Genomic DNA, 25,995 nt, shown 5'->3' on the forward strand with positions numbered 1-25,995 from the left:
AAAACACTATTCTGAGAGCAAAGAAAGAACAGAACATCCAGAATTGGATGAAAGTAATAATAATGGATGATCATCAATAAACATTAAGTGCCTACTATGTGTGCAGATACTGCTAAGTATGAGGGATACAAAACAGGCACAACAATGTGATATAGCAGCTAGAACTTTACAGTTTACTGGTATGATATGTGAAAAGATGAATGATAATCATACATATTGGGAAAAAATATCAACATTGTTTTGCTACGGGTCTCTCAAATAGAACATTTTCTTGGTCTGTTAAAAAAAGAACAAAAACATCAATCAGGATTTGAAATCCAAGGGAAATGAGGAGATGATGAGAGAACATCTAGATGTTTTCAATGATTCCATGTCACTAAGTATGGACAAACTCCATTCTGAGGTGTTTCTGAAAAACTAGCAAATAGGATTTCTGATCATGTGGTCATGACTTTTGGAAGACTGGCGTACAGGAGAGATGTATTAAACTGACTATTTAATAAAAGAAGTGGAGATCACAAGTGCCAGTTTGGTTCCATCACCAGGTCATATCCAAATTACCTTATATCCCCCACTCCCTCTGCCTCAGAGTTACAAACTGATAGATCAGGAGGCTGTTGAAAATACAGTTTACTTATATTTTAACACATTCTTTGACAATCTTCCATGTTCTTGTAGAAAAGAGGGATGGTTGTTTGGATTAAGGTACAGTTCAATGGATTCTAAATTGGGAGAAGTTAGGTGGTAGATAGAATTCTGGTCCTGAAGGTAGGGAGGACGTGAATTAAATCCAGACACTTACTAACTGTATAACCTATCACTTAACTCTGCCTGCCTCCCAAAACCAAAACAAACATACAAAAAAAATTGGTTGAATGACCACAAGGAATAATGAGTAATGGTTTGATGCAACTTGGAAGAAGGTCTCTACTGGAGTCTCCCAGGGATATAGACTTATCTTCTTCATTCTCTTTACCATTTATAACAATATCATCAATGATTCAGACACACAGATAGTATCCTTAGCATATTTTAAATGACACAGAATTTCAAGGAATAACAACTTGTTGGATAAGAGGATCCAAATTTTTTTTGACAGGTTAAAGTATTGGGGCAAATATAAGTTAATGAAATTCATTAAGAAAAAATATAAAAATTTACACTAAGATTAAAGAAAACCACACCCACAAATATAAAATGGGGAGTAGATTTCAAGCTCAGTATAAATCCACAATGTGATATAGCAGCTAGAAAAGCTAATGTTATATTAAGATAGGGATAGTATCCAGAAAATGGGTAGTGATAATTCCACATTATTGGTCAGACAACATCTAGAATATTGTGCTCATATTTGGAAATTGCATTTGGGGAAACACTTTGATAAGCTGGAGAATGATCAGAAAGAGGTGTTGAAGGATCTAGAAATGTTTAATTTAAGAGAAAATAAACTAGGAGGGACAGGATGGATATTTTTGTGTATTTAAAGGATTGTCATGTGGAAGACATTAGATTTATTCTGTTTGGTCCCAAATGACAAGAACAAGGTGTTTTAGAATAAATGGAGCAAATTTAGATTTAATGAAAGGGGAAAAAAAATCATAATATAATTATCTACAAGAGAAATGGCTTTCGCATGTGGTAGTGGAATCCTCTTCACTATATTTTCAAATGGATCTTGGATGACAACTTGTGGAGGCATTCTTGGCTAAGTATTGGCTTGAGTAGATAAATTTTGAGATTCTTTTATTCTTTTGAAAGGAGCTAAGAAGGGAACAAGATTGAATATTCATGATAGAATTGCATTAATGATAGAGCTGGGTCACAGAGAAAGCAGACGATCCCAAGACTGGGGGCACAGTTGGGAGAGTGATTTTTTGTAAGGAGAAAGGTCATATTTTCCTTTGAGACCATAGAGAAGGGGAAAATGAATGACAACTATTGAGAATTTTAGAAGAATTCAAAAAACATTTTTAATGGCCCATTTTAGGTAAGGAACTATCCCAGGTGTTGAATTCACATTGGATGACCTCAGTCATATTAGTTAAGTTGGATCAGTTGCTTAATTTGTAAATATTGGAACCACAGTACTTGAATGCATTTAGTTTTTCTTATTTCTATTTTTTTCCCCCTAATGACCACTGAATTATTTCTGATCATTTGAAGAGGACGAAAAAATCAATGCATCCTCTCTGGAAGAGGGGCTCCTGAATAGAAACATGAAGCCAATGAAATTTAGGAAAAATGTTTTCACTGGTTCATTTCATTTTGACATATCAGATACTTTCCAATAAACACTCTAACAATCCTTCCCTCTCTACAAGCACATTTCCTAAAAATAATTTAGCAAAACTGTTTAGTGACATGATTAAGACTGATAATGCACATTACTTTCCACTTTTATAATCTACTGACTGTTAACAGAAATTATGTATACTTTAACTTTGTTAGGATGACTATTTTGCCAGAATTTTGTTGCCTCTTGGTATTATCTTTATTTACAATGTTGTAGTTCTAATATGTTATTTTGGCTCTATTTTCTTCACACTGAATCATTTCATATGAATTTGTCCATATTTCTCAGAATTCTTCATATTCATCATTCCTTACAGCACAATAACATTCCAATATGTTCAGATAACAGTTTGTGAATCCATTTCCCAATCTTTTGGCGCATTTTTGTTTTTAACTTTTTGTTATCACAAAGAATGCTGTTATGAATATTTTTGCTCCCATGAGACTTTTATTGCTGTCATTTTCTCCCCCTTAGGGTGTAATTCTGTTAGTACAATAAACTCAAAGACTATGAATGTTTTAGTAGCTTTTCTTGCATAATTCCAAATTGTTTTCCACAATAGTGCTAATATGTTTTGACTCCCCTAGCCAGAATTAGCATGGTTTTTCTCCTATGACTCCTTTATCACTGACCTTTCTAAATTTTTTGCATCTTTGCTAACTTGATGGTGGGAGGTGAAGTGATTTCTTAGGATTGTTTTGATTTTCATTTTGCTGTTTATTAGATATTAGGACTTTGCCCCCCTAGATAGTTGTTGATTGTACCTTTTCATTTGAAAACTATTTCTTTTCATTCTTTGACTTTCTATCTGTTGGGGAGTGGTCCAGTGACATCTTAATGTTAATTTATATATATATATATATATGTGTGTGTGTGTGTGTGTACAATATATATAAAACACACATATATATTTACATATATGTATATATTTATATATATATGTATATATACATTATTTATAGTAGATAGATTGAATTCCAAATCTATCTTTTCTTTTGTTGTTGCCATATTTAATTCCTGAAATGAGAAATAACTTGTACATTAGTGATTCTTTGGCTATCTCATTTCATGTGTTACTTATCTACTTTAACCAATCTCAAGATAGATTCTGTAATAATGTCCACTGCTCATATGTCTTCTATTATTTGGTGCCCCAAACAAAATTAAATTTTTCTTTTTCTTTTTTATATACCATCTAGTTAAAGTAACTGAATTTGATATCTTTAATGGCATGGTTTGAAAGAAGTACATTTTAGATAATATAAATAGCTTAATTATCCAAATATTTGCTAGTCATGACATTTGGAAAGTGGACCAATGTAATAAAACTTTAAAATTCAATAAAATAATTTTCTGTAATTATCCATGATTAAATTGGAGACTGAAGTGGACATATGCATTCCCAAGAGCCTCCAAGATCCCTTTACCTGTTTTAATTTCAATTTTGTAGAGATTGAACAGAATAGATTGTTGGACACAATCCTACAAATTCTAATTTTGCTTAATCAGTTTTGAAATCAATTAGTCATTGCTGGTAAGTAGATCAGATAAGAATCTGAAGTTCTTGTAATGGATTTGATAAGCAAATTGTATATTGTCTGCTATTACACTGATACAATGACCAGTACTACCAATTTTTCTGTTTTTTTTCATTTGGAATGGTTTTTCATAGAACCTTTTAGTGGTTCTGCTGATTAAAAAGAAAATGATGGTGGAAAGGGAGGCTATCTTCTTTTGTTTTCTCTTGCCTTTGGAGTCCAAACATTTCCGATAGCTTATATTTCTGTGTATTTTAGAATACCTATGTATTAACATTAGCATCTCATATATAATGTATGTATATATGTATGTAGATATGTATTTTCAATATCTCAGATAATTTCCTAAGACCATAAATTACAAACCACTTACTGAATGGTCTCTATGGTACTAATAGAATATTTCCCATTCCAATGAAATCACAACTCCATGTGAACGAATCCAACCATTTTGGAGAGTAGTTTGGAACTATGCTCAAAAAGTTATCAAACTGTGCATACCCTTTGATCCAGCAGTGTTACTACTGGGATTATATCCCAAAGAGATTATAAAGAAGGGAAAGGGACCTGTATGTGCAGGAATGTTTGTGGCAGCCCTTTTTGTAGTGGCTAGAAACTGGAAATTGAATGGATGTCCATCAGTTGGAGAATGGCTGAATAAATTGTGGTATATGAATATTATGGAATATTACTGTTCTGTAAGAAATGACCAACAGGATGATTTCAGAAAGGCCTGGAGAGACTTACACGAACTGATGCTGAGTGAAATGAGCAGGACCAGGAGATCATTATATACTTCAACAACAATACTATATGATGACCAGTTCTGATGGACCTGGCCATCCTCAGCAATGAGATCAACCAAATCCTTTCCAATGGAGCAGTAATGAACTGAACCAGCTATGCCCAGAAAAAGAACTCTGGGAGATAACTAAAAACCATTACATTGAATTCCTAATCCCTATATTTATGCACACCTGCATTTTTGATTTCCTTCACAAGCTAATTGTACAATATTTCAGAGTCTGATTCTTTTTGTACAGCAAAATAATGTTTTGGTCATGTATACTTATTGTGTATCTAATTTATATTTTAATATATTTAACATCTAGTGGTCATCCTGCCATCTAGGGGAGGGGGGGGGTAAGAGGTAAAAAATTGGAACAAGGGGTTTGGCAATTGTTAATGCTGTAAAGTTACCCATGCATATATCCTGTAAATAAAAGGCTATAAAAAAAAAAAAAAAAAAAGAAATCACAACTCCAGATTTAGGAAAAAAATTCTGAAAGTGAATTCCTTTTCCATAACTTCTATAAAAATGTTCATTCTAGGTTAATACAAACTTTTTGGTTATCTTATCCTAGTATTAATACAGAATTTACAGTTTTAAATTTGAAGATTTTCCTAGATCATCTGACCTCATAATTATTTTTCCTTTTTCCCATTTGACACCTATTTATTAAATAATTTTCTAACTTGTATTAAAGTAATTTGTGTGCACAAGTCACCTTTCCACCCCTATTGAACTAGAAACTCTACAAGACTGAGTATGGTTATTTAATTTTTATATCTCCAGAACTAAGTATATTGCCTTGGACATAGTTTATTTCATCAAAGGAGATGGGATTTCATTGGTGTAGGGTCTCTATTGATGCATATTGCAGCTCCTTTTATATCTCAAGGACTATTGAGGTGGTCAAAAAACCCCATCATATAGTGGCCACCACACTTCTGATGATAACAATTCTCCAAACATAGAGAGAAGACTTTCAGAGAACAAGCACAATTCCCCTGCCCCAGATAATACTCAAAGCCTTTATAGTTTGTTAGGAAATTTATCACAGAAGTTGTGTTTTGTTGGCATAATCTTGGAAATCCATAATCACCTCTTGGCACTGATGAAACATTTCTGTAATAAATAGTTGGTGAATGACTGACTTATTTAAGTTGTACAAACTCACTTTTCCCATAGCAAGTGTTTCGGAAAGGCCTATATTTTGCTTTCTTTTCTCCAGTGCATGTCTGTACTATTTTATGCCACTGTTGCTTATTCTTTTCTCTTTCTGGACAAAAGGAGGGGACCACATCTTATCTAAACTTTGGGTAACTCATGAGAGCCATCTTAATAAGTATGCAATTAACTTTTGGATACCTATTCTGTTACCCAATGCATTAACTATCCCTTCTAGATTTATATCACAAACAAATATAAGTATTTTCCTATAATTTTCTTTAAAAGCTTTTATATTTAATTTATAAATAAAACAAGCATTTCCATAACAAAGTATAATAAAAATTATTTTCTCATGTTTTTCTGAAATCTAGACATACTATATATGTGACATTTGCTTTATTTTACTGATTAGTGGCCTTGTTACTCAGGAAATGAGTTTAATTTGCTCTAATATATTCTGAATAATCTATGTTTATGAGAGTCATTTCCCCTTCTAAGTTCTCACAAGCTATGTCTTAAGTGTAACCATTCTAGAATGTTACCAGGAAGCTTTCTCTCCTCCAGTATCAACCTTTTGCCTTTTGCTCCTTGTTGAAAATTGGTGTTTGCTCACTTCCTGTTGCCTGGCATCTCTCCTGCTTGTTTCTGTATTTTGATAAAGTTTTTCAGGTATTTTATTATTTATTTATTTGTTAATTAATTAAACAGCCAATTAATTAATTTTTGCATAAGAGGGTGGATCTAAGGAGGATTCTGGGAAGATTATAGAATAGGTCAGAAAATTTCAAGCTCTCCAGATTTCCCCCACCAGTAGAACAAATTTGTGCCTCAGGATGAACATAGATTGATAAAAACCAAAGACTTGGGGCAGAACAAGGATCTTCCAGGGGCAAACTGAAAGGAACTAAAGGCAGAACTCAGGATGGGAATTAATTAGTGTGAAATGCAAACACCTCCAGGCTAGTTTCACAGAAGCAGTCATTGGGAATCCTATGGCTATCTGTGCTTTGGCTGGAGCCTCAGCAGGGACAGAGTAGGGAGTTGGGGTCTGAGTCTGGGAAGACTGAGGAAACCTATGCTGATTAGGAATGCCAGGCTCAAGACTTTGGGGTAGAAAGAACCAGTATACCCAGTGAATGCAGATGCAGTGGGACAAAGATGCTGCTGACTGCAGGTATTTACAGGAGGGTAGAGCTTGTGATTTGGGTTCCACATCAGAGGGAAGAGCTGGAGTGAAGCTAGAGGCACCATCCCTTCACCCCAGGAGTAGGGGCACTTAGACTAATAGTTTTTATTTAAAAATGAACAGGCAAAGAATAAATAACCCAAACATAAAAACTTACTAGGGGAATAGGAAAAATTAGGGTTCATCTTCAGAGGAAGACAATGAAGTTTAAAACAAACAAACAAAAAAAACCCTCTTTTACCCCAAAGAATAATGTTAAATGGCTACCTTCCCAGGAAGACATTATAGAAGAATTAAAAAAAAATATTTAAAAATCAAATGAGAGACAAAGGAAAAACTCAAAACTAAGATAAAATAAAAACTACCCAAGAAAAGCAAGGAGATTATGGGAACAAAGTTAACCAACTAGAAAAGGAGATCCAGAGTTTTTTTTTTTTTTATTAAAACTTTTTATTTACAAAACATATGTATGAGTAATCTTTCAACATTGACCCTTGCAAAACTTTCTGTTCCAAATTATTCCCTCCTTCCTCCCACCCCCTCTTCTAGATGGCAGGTAGTCCGATACATGTTAAATATGTTAAAGTATATGTTAAATCCAATATATGTATACATATTTATATAATTATCTTGCTGCACAAGAAAAATCAGATCTAGAAAGAAAAAAACCTGAGAAGGAAAATAAAATGTAAGCAACATGAACAGAAAGTGTGAAATGCTATGTTGTGGTCCACACTCAGTTCCCACAGGCCTCTCTCTGGATGTGTATGGCTTTCTTCATCACTGAACAATTGGAACTGGTTTGAATCGAGATCCAGAGTCTTAAAGAAGAAAATAACTTTTTGAAAATTAAAATTGGGCAAAGGGAAGCTGGTAAAGCTACAAGAGAACAAGAAATAATAAAACAAAATACAAAGAATGAAAAAATAAGATAGAATGTGAAACATCTTATAAGTAAAACAACAGATTAAGGAAAGAAAATATAAGAATAATTGGACAACCTGAAAACAGTGACCATAAGAAAGAACCTTGACACAATAATGCGAGAAATAACCCAAGAAAATTGTCCTAGAGTAATAGAACATGAGGGGAAAGTAGAAATAGGAAAAATACATCAATCATCACCTCAAAGAAATCCTTTGTGGAAAACATATAGGAACACTATTGCCAAATTTTGAAACTCCCATATCCAAGAGAAAATTTTTCAAGGAAAAAAACCCCCCAAATCCCATATAATTCAAATATACTAGAACTACAATTAGAATTATACAAAGATTTATCAGCAGCCACAATAAAAGACTACAAGTCCTAGAATAATATATACTGTCAATCAAAAGAAATAGGCCTGCAGTCAAAAATATTATATCCAGTAAAATTATCTGTAGAGGGCTACAGATAGTGGGAGAACTCTGGGTAAAGTATAAGACTCTTCAGCCCAGAGGGAACCTGCTGACATTGTCTGGTTTGGCTCCCTACCCCACCTTTCCTAAGAAGTCAGTGTATGTATGTGTATATATGTAGATATATGTATAAGTGAGTGGATCTGTGGGGGGTGGTGTAAATATATATATATAACTACATATGTGTGTGTGTGTGTGTGTATGTATGTATGTATCTATATCTATAGCTATAAATATATCTGTCCTTAACTGTAGCCTGCTTGGCGGAGGTGGGGGGAGGAAAGACAGGGGAAAAAAAGAATAAAGTTAAAAAAATGTGCAGCAAATAATGAAAGAATAACTTACAAGGAAGCAAAGACGGACACACATGAATATAATGTTTTCTATTATTATAAATTCTTTCTTGAAATGGAAATTTATTGTTACATATTTTGAATCCTCTCTGATGTTGTTTTTTTTTTCTATTCTATTTTTTCCTTATTTTGTACTTAGTGGAATAATTAAAAAAAGAGTGGGTTTGTGAAATTTAATTTAAATTGCTCCCTGTATTCAGCTTCTCAAAAGTATTTAGTTCATGACTTACTTAAACTTATCCTTATTTTTATATACTCTGTTTTAAATATAATTATGTATTCCTATCATATTAATCTCTAAAATTAATATCTCCTCTTCATTCCCATTAGACCTGTTGTATTCCTGTTAGACATTGATGTTCCTCATCCTTCACCATCATTATGTATGTATAGTTTTCCCCTTTTTGCTTTTAACAGAAGAAATGAAGAAAAGTTAAAACACAAGTACCCTTTCCTTGAACTATGCATCTCAAACAATATCTTCCTAGGGTCCCTATGAAAAGGTACCCAAAAATATTAGATAATGGAATTTGATTTAATGAGGTCCAGGATACAGAATCCCAAACCCTTTGTCACTCCTTAAGTGTTGGGACTTTTAGCAGATGGTTAACTCAAGATGAATCAATGTGGTGTCTTTATCAAAAAGCCACTGTAATTTTGGGCTGCATCTAGAAGCATCAGTTACAGCAATAAGTGACCATCCTACCCCAAGATCTGAGATAATTTGTTTAGCAGAAGGCAACACATTTTTAAAAAGGACATTATTAAGCTGGAGAATAGGTCAGCTGGAATGGTAAAGGGCTTAAGGCTATACTATGTGAGGATTAATTGAAGAAACTGATGACATTTAACCGGGAGAAGAGGAAATTTAGCAAGGATTTGATAGCTATAATAGCCTGGTAGGATGGATAAGAGTACTGGATATGGAGTCAAGACAACTTGAATTAAGATCCTTCCTCAAGTGTCCTCATCAGTAAAATAAAGATTATAACAGCATTTACCTTAAGAGATTGTTCTGAGAATCACATGAAACAATACATGTAAAGCACTTTGCAAACCTAAAGTGTTATTTAAGTGCTAGCTATTATATGAAGATCTAATGTTGAAGAAAGATTGAATTTATTCTGTTTGACCTAGGAGGGCAATAATTGAAATGATATGCAAAAGTTGCAAAGAGAAAAAGTTAGGATTGATTTCAGGAAGCATTTCCTAATAATTAGAGCTATCACAAACTCCATTAAGCTGACTTGCCAGGTATTGGGTTCTACTTCATTAAAAATCTTCAAACAAAGATTTGGATGTAAAATTAATAAGGGTTGGATCATATAACCTCCGAAAACCTTTTCAATGTTCTAATTCTTGAACCTTTGAAAGCCCATAGAATTATGTATCTAGAAAAGTTGAAATGTGTATATCAGTGCTTCCTATTCCCTGACTTTTGACAAAACACAATTTCCAGAAAGACCTTTCATGCTAACAAGTATACAGTTCCTGTAGGGTTTTGTCCTTGGTAAATAGTAATCTGAATGAGATTCTCTAAAATATCATGTTCTACTAAAAGGCATATAATTTGACCCATAGTCATACTATTAATAAGCATTCCCATGTATTGTTTTCCCCTTCTCCATTCCTTTACCCTATTGTAAGGATTCTCTAGAATGATGTGTACTTCTATACCAGAAGGTTTCTAGTCATAGCCATGATTATTTCCATGTATTTTTTGCAGCCAAAGTGCCCTCCAAACCTGACCAACTCTTATTGTTTGATGTCATACCAGGATCCCTTGGGATCAATCATAGGCAGAGACTTTCTTTGGTACTTGAGGAATCACGATTTCCTCAATGTAGGTACTCTTAAGCTGACAGAAAATGATGATTTCCTCCATGGCTTGACAGATGGTCTTTGAAAGTTACTGAAAAATTCATCATTCATGGCTGACTTAATGAGATATTTATCCCAACACAGCCTGTTTCTTGGACAGCTAAGTCTGTGTTAAAACCTTTCCAGATTCTGTCAGAGTCCAACTTGGTTATAGCTTTTAAGATGCTAAGATCTCCTTCAAGCCTTGATGAAGCATCAGATAAGGGTATTAATGGGGCAACATTCAAATAATAAGGTTTTAGTCAAATAATAGAATCTATTATTCTATTACTAGAATAATCTAGTAGTTACTAGAGTGAGCATCCTGACAAATTTCTGATGAAAGAAACAAATCCATTAGATTGCATTATAAATGGAGACCTCATTTAGGACTTTCCCTTCCCAATTTACCTTTTCACCTTAGACATCTGAATTAAACATAAACCTTATAAACCGTAGTGGTATTCTAACTTCTCTTTCTCATGGCCTTCATGCTAGATATTATCTCCTCTCATCCTTCTCCTGGATGTCTGTCTACCTTTGTTCCAGATGAGCCATCTTTGAGACTTCCTCTTTTTTTTTTGCTACCTTACCTTTTTATACCATGTAATCCACTTTGTCCTGATTTCACCCCTCTATTCTTCCAAACTACCCCATTTCATATGTCTTGCATATTCTATCAGAAAGTAGTTTGTAGGGGCAGCTATGTGGCATAGCACATAGAGCACTGATCCTGGAGTCAGGAGTATCTCAGTTCAAATGTGACTTCAAACATTTACTATGTGACCCTAAGCAAATCACAACCCTGATTGCTTCCAAAATAAGGAAAAGACAAAAAAAAGGTGAAAACTCTGACTATTTGTCATGTAACAAAAAATGTTGTTTTCAATTCAATTTCTTGTTGTTATGTGTAGAAAGAAATCCAGGAAACCCAAGCATGGTCTGGTATCGTTCTTAATGCAGTAAACAAATTCAGAATAATGCAAATTTTTAAAACAAATTTAAAGAAATACTCATAAATTATATGCCTAAAAATGTTTGTAGAAGCCCTTTTGTAGTGGCCCGTAACTGGAAACTGAGTGGAGGTCCATCAGTTGGGTATTGGTTGAATAAATTATGATACATGAATGTAATGGAATATTATTGTTCTATAAAAGATGATCAGCAGGATGGTTTCAGAAAGTCCTGGAGAGACTTACACGAACTGATGCTAAGTGAAGTGAGTAGAACCAAGACAGCATTGTACATAGCAACAAGAAGATTATGTGATGATAAACTGTGTGGACTTGGATCTTTTCAACAATGAGGTGATTCAGATCAGTTCCAATAGACTTGAGATGGAGAGAGCCATCTACATCCAGAGAGAGTACTATAGGGACTGAATGTGGATCACAACATAGTATTTTCACCTTTTTTTTGGTTGTTGTTTGTTTGCTTGTTTTTTCTTTCTCATGTTTTTCCTTTTGATCTGTTTTTTCTTGTATAGTATGATATAAGTGAAAATATATTTATAAGAATTGCACATTTAACCTATATTGAATTGCTTGCTGTCTAGGGAAGTGGGGTGGTGAGGACGGAGGAAGAGAAATTTGGAACACAAAGTTTTGCAGGGTAATTGTTGAAAATTATCTTTGCATGTATTTTGAAAAATAAAGTTATTATTTAAAATAAATAAATTATATGCCTAAATAAAAGGTATAAAACTTTTGTGGATTTTACTTGTTAATAGTTGTTTTATTCATTTGTTATTTTTCTAACTGCCTTTCCTTTAGGTTCAGAACTATAGTTTAGATGTGATTTATTTTGTCAATTCCTCAGAGGGGAAATTCTGAAACCCACTTTTGGATATTATTATATTAACAACTCTTCCTCTTCTACATGCAAAAACTAGAGTTTCTATTACTTATTTCACTTTTTTTAGATTCTTTAACTGTTAGAATAATTTATTTGTCTATAATGGTACAGATGATATGGGTATAGACAAATTTGGATATATTCCTAATCATTGTATTTAATTTTATTTTTCTCAGTTTTTGTGTTAGCTATCCCAAAACTACTGAGTCTGGACTATTCTGCTCTGTGTATTGTGGCATTTACCAATTCAGCTAACACTAGTTGCTGTTTACTGTCATTCCCTGGGGCTTCAAAATTCATTTTCCTTGTGCTTTCTGATCATGCTGAGTCTTTGTTAGATGAGCCCTCTTTTCTCTTTTTTCAGATCCTCAAAGGTTACAAGCTGCGATAAAGCACCAACTCTGAAGTCAGGAGGACCTGGGTTCAAATTTGATCTCAGACACTTAACACGTCCTACCTGTGTGATTCTGGGCAAGTTGCTTAATCCCAATTGCCTCAGGGGAAAAAAAAAGTTTACAAGTGGCTAGAGACCAGTTGCACCAGAGTTTCCACATCTAGAAGCCACTCCTTCCCACTTTTCCTATTTTTCATGGGCTTTTGGCTAAATTTTTGTGCAATTTTAGGATGGAAGATGTCATTCTAGTTTCTCAATAGATTTCTTAGTCCTTATGATTTTCAGTATGAAGTTCAAAGTTTTGATGAAGTAGGTATGGGGAAACTAAGCAAACTGTTTCCTGTTTAGACAGCTTTCTTTAATTTCCACATTTAGTAAACACTTACTATATGTGAGAAAATGTTCCAGGTGCTGGGAATATAAAGATGAAAACAACATAATCCTTGTTCTCAAGGCAATTTACAACTGGGAATATATAACTTGTAAACAACTAAATACAATATGACATATTTTGAATTGTAGTGTATTCCAAGGATGAAGATTTGAAGAGAGAATAATTTCAGTTGGATGAAAGGTCAGGGAAGGCTTCACAGAGGAAGTGGTACTTGAATGGAGCCATTTGGGACAAGAAATAACCTAAATAGCAGAGATGGAGTGGAAGTACTTTTCAGGTTTGAGAGGGTGGCCTAGGGATATGTGCAAAGATGGTAAAGGGAAGGACAAGTTCAGTTTGAATATAATACAGAGTGCAGTGAAGAGAACAAAGTATAAAGAGGTTGTATAGTTGGATTAGAGACAGGCTATGGAAAGTCTTAAAACCCAGCCTTAGTGTATAGATTTAGAAGAGGGGCTCTTTTTTTTTTTTTTTTTTTTTAATAGCCTTTTATTTACAGGATACATGGGTATCTTTACAGGATTAACAATTGCCAAACCTCTTGTTCCAATTTTTCACCTCTTACCCCCCACCCCTCCCTAGATGGCAGGATGACCAGTAGATGTTAAATATATTAAAATATAACTTAGATACACAATAAGTATACATGACCAAAACATTATTTTGCTGTACAAAAGAATCAGACTCTGAATTATTGTACAATTAGCTTGTGAAGGAAATCAAAATGCATGTGTGCATAAATATAGGGATTGAGGAATTCAATGTAATGGTTTTAGTCATCTCCCAGAGTTCTTTTTCTGGGCATAGCTAGTTCAGTTCATTACTGCTCCATTAGAAATGATTTGGTTGATCTCGTTGCTGAGGATGGCCTGATCCATCAGAACTGGTCATTATCTAGTATTGTTGTTGAAGTATATAATGATCTCCTGGTCCTGCTCATTTCACTCAGCATCAGTTCGTGTAAGTCTCTCCAGGCCTTTCTGAAATCATCCTGTTGGTCATTTCTTACAGAACAGTAATATTCCATAATTTTCATATACCACAATTTATTCAGCCATTCTCCAACTGATGGACATCCATTCAGTTTCCAGTTTCTAGCCACTACAAAAAGGGCTGCCACAAACATTCGTGCATATACAGGTCCCTTTCCCTTCTTTATAATCTCTTTGGGATATAATCCCAGTAGTAACACTGCTGGATCAAAGGGTATGCACAGTTTGATAACTTTTTGAGCATAGTTCCAAACTACTCTCCAAAATGGTTGGATTCGTTCACAACTCCACCAACAATGCATCAATGTCCCAGTTTTCCCGCATCCCTCCAACAATCATCATTATTTTTTCCTGTCATCTTAGCCAATCTGACAGGTGTGTAGTGGTATCTTAGAGTTGTCTTAATTTGCATTTCTCTGATTAATAATGACTTGGAGCATCTTTTCATATGACTAGAAATAGTTTCAATTTCTTCATCTGAGAATTGTCTGTTCATATCCTTTGACCATTTTTCAATTGGAGAATGGCTTGATTTTTTATAAATTAGAGTTAATTCTCCATATATTTTGGAAATGAGGCCTTTATCAGAACCTTTGACTGTAAAAATATTTTCCCAGTTTATTGCTTCCCTTCTAATCTTGTCTGCATTAGTTTTGTTTGTGCAAAAACTTTTCAGTTTGGTATAATCGAAATTTTCTATTTTGTGATCAGTAATGATCTCTAGTTCTGCTTTGGTCATAAAGACCTTCCCCTTCCACAGGTCTGAGAGGTAAACTATCCTATGTTCCTCTAATTTATTAATAATTTCATTCTTTATGCCTAGGTCATGAATCCATTTTGACCTTATCTTGGTGTACGGCGTTAAGTATGGATCAATGCCTAGTTTCTGCCATATTAGTTTCCAATTTTCCCAGCAATTTTTATCAAACAGTAAGTTCTTATCCCAAAAGCTGGGATCTTTGGGTTTGTCAAAGACTAGGTTGCTATATTTGTTGACTGTTTTATCCCTTGAACCTAATCTATTCCACTGATCAACTAATCTATTCCTTGGGCTCTTAAACTTTTGGGGGGTCTAGAGGATATGGGAGTGATGGATCCTTCAAGAAGTCTGATGAAGCCAATGTAACTTTTTTCAGCAAAGAATATTTTTCAGTGCCTAAAATCAAATATATAGGATTAAAAGAAATTAAAATATTAGTAAATTAATTAATTAAAATATTAATTAAAATAGACATTTAATTCTTCTCATTCAAACTCATAGACTCACCATTCTATCCACAGACTCCTTAAAGGTTTGAGGATTCCAGATTAAGAACCCTTGACATGACATACAGGCAACAGGGAATATTAATGGTTTCTGAGAAGGGAAATGATGAAGATCTGTGCCTTAAATATATTACTTTGGCACTGTGTGGAAAATGGATTGGGTAGGGCTGAGACCGATTGCAGGGAGTCCAGATAGAAGATAGTTAATAAATGCTTCCTGGGTCATATTAAATAAATAGGGCAGTTTAGAGGCAGGAGCCTGAACTAGCATGTAGTGGTCATATGTAATTAATTTCAATTTCATTTTTTGGAGGAAACTTCTGATTCAATGAAGATTGCAATTCATCTGTAACTTATAGAAAATTATCTGTTCACTGAGAGGTCATATGACTCATCCATAGGTAGCTAGTGTGTGTCAGAAACAGTGCTTGATCCTAGATCTTTCTGACTCCTAGACTCTCCCTGTATTTACTATACACAGCTGATTCACTTCTGGCTAAATATTTTTAAATTAATTTTAAAAAATTAATATAAAAGTTTCTCTTTTCACACTTTCTTCATATTTTGTCAGTTTGAGATATTTTGTTAAAGCCTAATTTGCCTCATTTTTGATTTTAAGTTTAAATTAAGTTTGGCCTAATTATTCAATATTAAGTCAATTGAACTTTCCCATCTATGACATTCATCATCTGTTGTTAGGAAGCAAGACTGATGTAGCTAATGATGCAGAAAGACTTCAAATTTAGTTTCTCCAATTTGACATTGTACCCTGACAGGAACATAATAGCTCAAGTATATTTTTCTCCTTCTTTCATTTTCCTTTAAAACATGAAGGTCATTCCAAAAGTGACAATTTAAAAGAACCACAGATACTTACAATGGTTTCAGAAGAGGGAGTTATAAAGGCTAGGGTAACTGGAAACGACAGCAATTTATTTGACATTCATAAAGTCTCAAGCAGCCACAACAGCCTGAACTGGCTGAATACTGCTCAGCAGAAAACAAATTTCTTGAACTTTTGTTAAACTTTTAAATTTGAAATGCAATTAGAATCTGATGATGAAAGATAATAGACTGGGCCATAAACTTACTCATATACTCTTGCTAATATGCCCTTAACTTGATTAGCCTACCCATAGCTAGATCTGGATCTCTAGAGGGAGAAGTAAAAGGCCAATTTGAAAAGGGAAAAAAAGTGGACGTATTTGTTTTGACCAAGTGTGAAGATGTTTTCTGTTGTCTCAGTGCCACCCAGTGCCTAAGTAAATGGGAAGGCTCATTACAGAAATAAACGAATTATTTCTCCCATAGCCTGAAGAAAACGTAAAGTGATATTCTTAAGTGCCCAGACCTTTCACAGGGGCCAAGCCAACTCCTCTGGGCATTCTGCTGTCACTCACCACTGACTGGTTGACAAGGCCATTCGGGATCCATGCCGGCTGAAAGACTCTCCTTTGTCTCTTCAGTCAAGAATCAGAGGTAGAACAGTTATACCCCCTGGTAACAGGCAGGAAATTCTCTTCCTACCTAGTGGTGGTTGTCAACAGCTTTCTTGGGTGGAATGCAGCCAGCTTACCACCTCTAACATTTATTCTTCTCAATCTTGCTTTGGAATCTCCGAAGAAGTAGAATTTAGGACCATCTTTTGGTATTAGTGACAGAAGTTAAAACCTTATTTACAAATTCAGAGTGTCTCTTTTTGAAGTTAATTCAACAAGATATTTTAATTTCTAAGAGGCTTACTTGAGAAATTTATTTTTATTTGTAGGGAGAATTGGTCTAATGAGTCTTTAATTCAAGAAATGAATCAATGGTATTAGGTACCTAACTCCATCTAGCAGGTATATCCTAGGGGCTAGGTTCACAAAGACAAAAAAATTAAACAGTCCTTTCACTCAAGGGGCTTATATTCAATTGAAATTGAACTCAATATCTGAAATTGCCACAAGATATTTTTCTTGGCAGAACTTCTGATCACAAATATCTTTTGGGTCTCTTTATATATTTCTTCCATAACAGCAAGACTATATTATTCTGTTTATAGAATCAGTGAGGATAGAGTGTTTGAGAAGCCATCGTGTTCATTCAAACAAACCTCAGCTTATAAATGAAGAAATAGAACCTCTGAGAAATGAAATGACATAGCTACTTACTGACATAATTAGAACTAGAATCCAGTTGCTTTGAATTGCTTCTGTGTACTTTCATCCCTATATCATGCTGGAGAAAAGGAGCCCAAAGGACATCAGTAGAAAAACAACTCTCCATTCCTTGCTTGTATCTTTTAGAGCAAAAGAAGAATAAAAGAGATTTATTTTTGTTCCCTATACCCCTAACCACTGGAGTCATATACTTTTTACCTGATGACCCCTGAGTATTTTAATTCATTTTTATGAATTTCCCCATGAAAAATTGGAATTTCCATACTGCTTTGCATATTCTTGGGCAGATCCTCATCATTGATTGTAATATACTCAGGGAATTCAAGTGAATTTTATTATTATTAACATTAAATTGATATTGCGGCTAATAGCTATTTGACATTTTAAATGGAATGAAGAAAGGCAATCTGTTTTAATGGAAATTGCATGACCATTCCAAAAATATGGAAGCTGGCAATAGCATTGTTTACAATGGAATCTAATTTGCATGAGGTGATGAGATAGGAAAAGACCATTTAGGATGTTAACCACTGATGGTTTTCTTTGCTGAAGTACCCAAAGGATCTCATTACAAGGCAGTTTAACCTAATGGAGCTAAAGACAATCACAAACACTAATTAATATTTGTTGATAAATTATATGAATGTGAAAATGTTTTCTGTATAACTTAATTTGACTTTCTCTATGTCTGTCTGTCTCTCTGTTTCTTTCTCTTTTTCTCTTCCCACCTCCCTCCCCTTTGCTTAGATCATTCAAAGTTACCTAACAGTGTTCTGGGTAGAATTTATCTGACTGGAGCAACTGATAGGGAACTGTGAAAATGAGCTGAAGGCTTGCATATGGCTATAATGGAAATATGTGGCAAGGGAGTCTATGCTTTATGTTTATTATCTTCCAAAATATATAGCAGGCCTGGAGTGAGGCTGACATTCTTTGATAAATTGTACATAATGGATTCTGTTGTATGTATTCAATGTGGTGATAATTAATTTGGGAATAATTTTAAAATTATTTTTCACTTTCAGTGAAGGTGAAAATCAAATCTAACATAGGCACCTTATGCATATAGTAGGTACTTGTATGAAACTGTATGAAAGTTTAAGCTTTCACAGCATCTGGGTTTGCCTAATTTTTTTACCCTAAGAAGTTCATTATGATATCAGCTATAATAGGCTCTTTTGCCTAAGGGACCTGGAAGCCTTCAGTAGTCATAAGAACATCTGGCAGTTGTAAGAGATACATTACTTTCCATTCAGTTCTTCAAACTTCAAAAATTGATCTGCCATGAGATCTAATAAAGATAAACATTTGGCAAGGGAATGATCATATCTTTGTTGGTAAACACAAACTGCTCTTCCATTGAGAGAATCCATGGGAATTTTTGGGACAGTTAGCTTAGTGGCTGACCATGCCTTAAGAGCTTGCTCATTTGCCAAAAATAGAAAAGAAAAGGAAAAAATTCACCAGTTTTGTCCATAAATGTATGGCAAGATTTAGAGACAAACTGCTTCCAAAATACTGAAAACAGAGGAGAGAGCACCTTGATCTTGTTTTTCATGTGATGGCAAAGAGATTTGTTTTATTCCCCACGGTCCTAGAACATTTGAATCCAGTACTACTGCCTTTCCCCTAAGGCTCTCCATTGCTTCACTGTCCCTCTACTGCAAAAAAGGATGCTTACGAAATTCACATCTGGAAGATTTCTCTAGTTTATGTATCTAAAGTACACAGTTGATGCCATTGGATCACTTTTTGAATTCATGTTTTCAACAGAAAATAAGGTAATACTAATGATTTCTCCTTAATTGAAATACTAAGTAGAAAAATCAAAGAGTATCACTGCCTTTCTTCATTTGTTTTTCAACATCTGCATTCATCTTCTTGAACAGAGAATTTATAGGATGACCAAGATAATACAGTTTTAATGACATTTTCCAGATGATAGACTACGCAAGAATAATAGGATATATTGAGCAAGCTTCTTTGGATACATAATCTTAAGCTTTTTGGAAATGTACTTAACTCTTTCAAATCACAGGGATTCAAGAATAAACATCTTCCTCAGAGTACCTAGTTATCAGAGTCCTGAAAAAGTTCTGTCAATTTGCTCAGATGGGTATCTTATAATCATGAAGGAGTTTAGGCATACTATACTTAACTTATTAGGGGACAGGTGTTATATCTGAGATTAAATCCATATAAAAAATTCTTAGATAAACAAACTCCCTTTACCAGTGCAGACTGGAATCTCCTCAGCAATTTAAAAGCTCAGAGAGAAGTCTAAAGCAGTGATTTTCAAAGTGTACTCCATGGCCCCCTGGGAGTCCTTGAAACCTCAGGGAGTTTGCAAGATCAAAATTATTTTTATATTTTAATTTCTAAAATTTATTAATATCAATAGATAAAGCCCGCATAAAGAAAAACACTTTTGAGAGCGGAGGACCTTATTAATATTTGAGGTAAAAGGATCCTGAGACCAAAAGATTTCAGAACCATTGCCCTAAGATATTGAGAATATGAGGCTCAAGAATTTTGAATACTTCATCCAGCCTCACACAGTCAGGTGGGAATTAAACTAATATTTTTTTGGACAGGAGATTATAACTTCTGTGTAATTATTATTTGTAAAAATCTTAAGGCAAAACTCTCCTTTTCATATAAGAAGAAAACTAATTACCTTGTGAAATAAATATCTTTCATGGAAACACAGGGCCTTCACCTACCTTCCAACAAAAACATCACAATTGCTTTTCTTCTTTTATTTCTAGCTCAAAAGAAAAAAAAAATACTCAGGAATCACTCCATACCACAATAAGCCCCTTTCTAGCCATTATCAGAACACTTTGTGGCAGAAATATTTTGTTTTATTTCGATTTAAGTCAGAAAGTCTTTTTTTTTCCCTTCCAAAATTAGTATAACTCAAGACCTGATGCTAAATGAGTCTGAGGATTCCCAAAGTGAAGAAAATTAAAGCAATTGTAGTAGCTCCAGATCTGGGTGTTTAAAAAACTGCCTCTTCCCAGAATAGTAATAAAAATGGTAATAGATAATATTTATGTAATGCTTTTCATGTGTTAATTCATTTGATGCTCACAATAGTCTACAAAGTAAGTGCTATTACTATCATCCCTATTTTTACAGATAAGGGGCAAGGGAGAAGATTGGACTGTGAAGACAGTCTGATTAAATCTTGGAAAGACCCCAAGCCATACTGGTGCAAACAACCTATGATCTGTGAACATCCATAGATGTAGTACAATGATGTCAAACTATGGAAAAAAACCTCTATTTAATAAATGCATTCTAGTGCCCATCAATTGGAGAATGGCTGAATAAGTTATGCTATATGAATGTTATGGAGTATTATTGTTCTGTAAGAAGATCAGCAGGATGATTTCAGAGAGGACTAGAGAGACTTACATGAACTGATGCTTAGATGAGCAGAACCAGTAGATCATTGTACATGGCAACAATGAGATTATGATGATCAATTTTGATGGCTGTAGCTCTTTTCAACAATGATTGTTCCAATGATCTTGTGATGAAGAGAGTCATCTACACCCAGAGAGAGGACTGTGGGAATTGAGGGTAGATCACAGCATAGCATTTTAACACATTTTTTTTATTTGCTAAAATTTTATTTTCTTTCTTCTTTTTTTTCCCTTTTTGATCTGATTTTTCTTGTGCAGCAAGATAATTGTATAAAATGTAAGCATATATTGGATTTAACATATATTTTAACATGTTCAACATATATTGGAATACTTTCCATCTAGGGGAGGGAGTGAGAGGACAAGGGAGAAAATTTGGAACACAAGGTTTTGCAAAGGTCAGTATTGAAAAATTATTCACACATATATTTTGAAAATAAAAAGCTTTAATAAAAATTTCATACTAGGCAATAAGGAATTAAAGCTAGGTTTTGTTCTACTGAGATGGTAAACATTTGAGGATTCAAAGACAATGTTATAAATAACCCTCTAGAGAATAGGGAAAGGCCAGGACTGAGATTGGGGTAGATTTGCAAAGTTCAATGGTTTGGATAATGAGGGAAGTGAATTTTGGGAGAGGAAATTGCATAATGGAAGGAATCACTATAGTTCTTACGGTATTTTTATTTTTGTTAATAAAATTTTTATGATAAAGTGTGTCATTAGAAAGCATCATTCTTCATTAATGGATGTATTGCACCACATGTTTATATATGCTCAGCAATTTTCTCAATTAAACAGTTAAATTTTCAGGATCATTAGAAAGTTCTTTTTGTAGGATTAAAAACAACCATCAATGAAACGGACCAGTTAGACTTATAGGAAACAGACCTTAGGACCATTCCTTCCCATTTCTTTGTTCTGTAGGAAAGGAAATTGAATTTCAGATTAATTGGAGTGGCTGACTGAAGGCTAGGTCATAAGCCATAGAGCCCTCCTTCCCAAGTTCCAGATTCAGGATTCTTTCCATGAAACCAAATTGTACTTTTAAATTTTTAAGTGGCTCAAATGAAGGTTTGGATCTTTCATAATCTTATAAGATGCAAAGCATGGAATATCTTGATTTCTATCATCCATTGCAATCTGAATAGCAAAAGCGAGTTGTTTAGAGTTCAGCATGCAATAGAAGGATTTAGAAGAAATGTTCTCGTCCCTTAAAAAATAATTGAATTTAGAGTTGGAGGCAAGTTTAGACATTGTGTGGTTCATCCCCTTTAATTTAGAGATCAGGAAATTGAGGCCTAGAGATGTAAAGATATATGTACTTGATTGTAGAACCAGGACTCAGGTATTCATTACTAAGCCAGTCCCTGTTCTACTACTGTTTTGCCATTTCTTTCTCTAATTCATTTTACAGGTGAGGAAACTGAGGCAAATTGGGTGAAGTGTCTTGCCCGGGGTCACTCAACTATTAGGGTTCTGAAGCTGGGCTTTAACTTGGGTCTTCCTGACTTCAGATCAAGCACTCTACCCACCGTAGCTCCTACCTGCCCTACAACTGTTTTGGTGCTTGGTCCTATTTGTAGAAAGACCTTCTTGATGCTAGCTCTTAATCAATATACCAGAAAAATGTTCCATATAAAATATATCTCATATTTTTTAAATCAAAACCAGACCTTCTGGGATGCTAAACAGAACTAGTAGCAAATACTAGACCTACTGAATTTGGAGAGCTAGTGTAGTGATCATTGCTTTATAGTAGCAGACATTTCCAACTTTGTTGATGAAACATGAATTGCTGAATGCAATTATCAAACCAATTGATGTTTATTCTAAATTGCTACTAAAATACATCAATCAATACTTCAGTGGTTCTCCCAGGATCTCACTGATAGGGATATTTCCCAAAGTAGTGTAGATGAAATCCTATCCACACCTTCTCATCCTATATTACTCTTCTCTATATTTTCCCTGATTCTGCACAGAGTACCTACCCAGTGTGCTGTAAGTCTCCCTCCTTAACTTTCTCCACTTATTGGATACTAATTGTTCACTCAGGCTAGCTCTCTCTGAACAATATATGAGAGAGAGAAATACCAGAAAAAAATAGAAAAATGAAGTATTGGGGGATTTTTTTGTATTTTTTTTTTTTTTTTTTGTTATTGGTTATAGGAATCAGATCTTAGAACCCGAATGCTTATGTTATACTTTAAAGGGCTTCTCTGTAGACTGAGCAGCAGGGTATTGAATGTAGAGAATTGAGGAGACATGCAATTGTATTTTTGTGATCCCCACTAATCTAATTTGTCTTTAGACATATTGCTTGTGAGACTTGGGGCAAATCACTTAGACCATTTAGTGGGACTCTTCTATTTCTCAGCCTATACAGGTTATCCTAAGGATCATTTGACAACTGTACTTAATTGTATTATAATAAGGTTAATTGATTGATATTTCTTAAGCCCCTTGAGATGCTCAGAAGAAAAGTATTTTAAAAATGGCAGAATTTCCAAGTACTCTTTGACTAAAAAAAATTGAAAGGAACAACTATAGTGAAGTATTATTATCTTAAAATGTAATCACAGCTCTCTGTGTAATAAGAAAGAAAAAGATTAAGCTCTTATGAACACTCAGAGATTTAGCAGAGTTTGAAGAAATGAAATTAATTGAAATGGGAACAAAAGAGTGATCAATGCTAATATATCAGGGAGCTGTAACTTTGCTGGAGTGTAAACTTCAGTCAAATAGTGTCTACAACTTAACTTAGTGGCTAAAAGCTCACTATGTTGTAACATGTTGTGACATGAGGTGTGAAAGGTAGAATTTGAACCTAGCTTTTTCTGATTCCAAATATAGCACCCTATCCTCTATGCCATATCATTAATACTAATGTCATCAATTTCAACTTCAGTATTTGCTAATTAATCAGAATATAGCTACCTTGTGCCTAATACTGTGTCTAGGTACTATGAAAGCTATAGAAATGGAAGAGTGTCTGCCATCAATGAGGTGACCTGAGACACAGCAACAAATCCCTAGAAGATTATGATTTCACTTGTTAAATAAAGGTCATTTTATCTCAGACGATAATTTGTTTGTGGTACTATTTGTATTAATGGAGAGAATAATTTATAAGCTTGAGGTCAGAGAATATTTTTCATTTTGTTTTGGACTTCTCATAGAATTATGGAGCTTAAATATTTCTTGGGTTTTCATATATTTTTATTTTTATTTGTTATTTAACTACCTAAGTTATTCTCAAAGACACTGCTGATGGAGTACTTGATCCCATACTGTAAATGAGGACCAAGTGCTCATTTTAGTGTTTTTGTGTTCTGTTCTACTAACACCAGAGAATGATTTCTCCAAAAGCTGGTTACCTCTCTTCCCTTTCTCTGCCCCCCTTTTTTGGGTTGCAATGCTAGCCTTGTCAGTATAAGGATGCAGGTATACTTGGATTATCTAATCAGACTTTGGCTCAGCTTCTACCCTGTGGAAAAATAAGATAGAATCTTTATCATTTATAATGTTCTTGATGGTTTTCTGTAGGGCTTTGGGAGCAACCTTTTTTTCAGCAGATGAATCCCCACAAGAATAGTCAGGTGTTAAAGTCCAAAAGTCTTTATTGTCTCCTTTGCCTTGTGCTCAGCTAGCTTTCTTGTGGCCTTCAGAGGGGACTTGGTTTCAGTGGAGAAAATGCAGGAGGCCAGGCCAGTCACCACAAGGCTGATGAAGATGGAAATGAATCTCTCTCCTTGGCTCTGAGAGCTTGAGCTCCCGCCTCCAGTCCACTTTTCTTCTCTGGCTCTCACTCTGGCTGAGTCTCCCAGCTTATATGCTCTACACTGAGTATAAACCAATCATTATATCATTAGGAAACCATTATTTGTTGTAAGATTGAATCAGTCATACTGAACTTAGATAACTATTAGGCACCATGCTAAACTAGATAACCATTGTCTCATCAATTCTACTGACTTAACACCTTGTAAGAATCCTTGTTTCAGCGTTCTGGCCCATAACAATTATTAAGCTTGAAAGGTCAGTAAAGCTATTCCTCTGGTTACTGATGAGTAGAGAAATAATAGACTGACAGTCTTGAACACACATATTTCTGTAGTCCACATTCAAAACAGTTGAAGATTTTATTAGTGAAATACTTCAGCTGAATTGTACTTTCTCTGTCAAAAACCATTAAGATTCCTAAAAAAATTGATAGTTTTTTCAGTATGTGCAAAATTACCCAATTAGTGAGAGGAATAAAAAATGAAGTCAAAGTTGGAGATTTGATTTATAGAGCTTTAAAGGTTTGCAAAATGCCATACATGGTATTTCCTCTTTGAGGTAGGTGATATTATTATCCCAATTTTACAGATAAGAAAAGTAAGGTTGAGAGAAGTTGTGACTTGTCTAGGATCATATAACCAGTATTTGAGATAGAATTTTAACCCAAGTCTTCTCAACTCCAAATCTAACATTATCTACTATGCCATTTTATTTCCTCATTTATTAGCTGTTTGGGAATGGGAAGTCATACAAACACTTAAACCTCAGTTTCTTTTATTTGTAAATGGGTATGATTTTTATGTTTGGTTGATTGTCCTTTAGCCTCAAAAAGGACCAAAATGACATCACTATATTAGAGTGGAGTGACAGTATGTCTGATTATGACTGATCAGACAAATATGAGCTTGGAGTGCTCTGCCACAGGTCGGACACAAATAGTCCATATGAACGTGGACTTCTCTAATTTTGTACATCTTGCATTTCTTCTGGGTTAATTCAATTCTGTTTTGCTTATAGAGCCAGTGTTTTCTGTCATACAATTGAGTCTAAAGTTCTTAAGACATACTTTGACAGTATCCTTTTATTGCTTTTTCTGACCATCTTGTTCACCAAAGATGGAAAGCAGCCCTGT

Source organism: Sarcophilus harrisii, chromosome 1 (genome assembly GCF_902635505.1).
Source record: "Sarcophilus harrisii chromosome 1, mSarHar1.11, whole genome shotgun sequence".
NCBI lineage: Eukaryota > Metazoa > Chordata > Mammalia > Dasyuromorphia > Dasyuridae > Sarcophilus > Sarcophilus harrisii.